This window comes from Gekko japonicus, unplaced genomic scaffold, assembly GCF_001447785.1.
Source record: "Gekko japonicus isolate JY-2015 unplaced genomic scaffold, Gekko_japonicus_V1.1 scaffold815, whole genome shotgun sequence".
In the NCBI taxonomy this organism is placed as follows: domain Eukaryota; kingdom Metazoa; phylum Chordata; class Lepidosauria; order Squamata; family Gekkonidae; genus Gekko; species Gekko japonicus.
In genome coordinates, this window is record NW_015161974.1 from 236,152 (window position 1) to 236,910 (window position 759).

Genomic DNA, 759 nt, shown 5'->3' on the forward strand with positions numbered 1-759 from the left:
TGGCAAATGGGGTTCAATGTGGCCAAGTGCAAAGTGATGCACATTGGAGCCAAAAATCTTAACTATAAATACACGTCAATGGGGTCCAAACTGACAGAGACTGACCAAAAGAGAGATCTTGGAGTCATAGTAGATAACTCAATGAAAATGTTGAGACAGTGTGCGTCTGCAATAAAAAAGGCCAACACTATGCTCAAGATTATTAGGAAGGGAATTGAAAACAACTCAGCCAGTATTATAATGCCCCTGTATAAATCAAAGGTGCAACTTTATTTGCAGTACTGTGTACCACACCTCAAAAGGATATTATAGCATTGGGGAAAGTGCAGAAAAGGGCAACTGGAATGATAAAAGGGTTGGAACACTTTCCCTATGAAGAAAGGTTAAAACACTTGGGACTCTTTAGCTTGAGGAAATGATGGCTGAGGGGTGACATGATCGAGGTTTATAAGATTATTCATGGGACAGAGCAGGTAGACAAAGAAGTATTCTTTCTTCCTTTCTCACAATACAAGAACTCGTGGGCACTAAATAAAATTGCTGAGCAGTCAGGTTAGAACGGATAAAAGGAAGAACTTCTTCACCCAAAGAGTGATTAACAAATGGAATTCCCTGCTACAGGAGGTGGTGGCAACTACAAGCATGGACGGCTTCAGGAGGGAATTAAACATATGGAGCAGAGGTCCATCAGTGGCTATTAGCCACAAGGTATAGATAGGAACTCTCAGTCTGGGGCAAGTGATGCTCTGTATTCTTGGT

General features: G+C 41.5%; 1 protein-coding gene across 1 annotated transcript in view; it reads right to left on the reverse strand.

The window, feature by feature from the left end:
* RFWD3 (ring finger and WD repeat domain 3) overlaps window positions 1-759 on the reverse strand; it is a 20,695-nt gene that overhangs the window by 19,123 nt on the left and 813 nt on the right. The gene's annotated exons all lie outside the window — the stretch shown is intronic.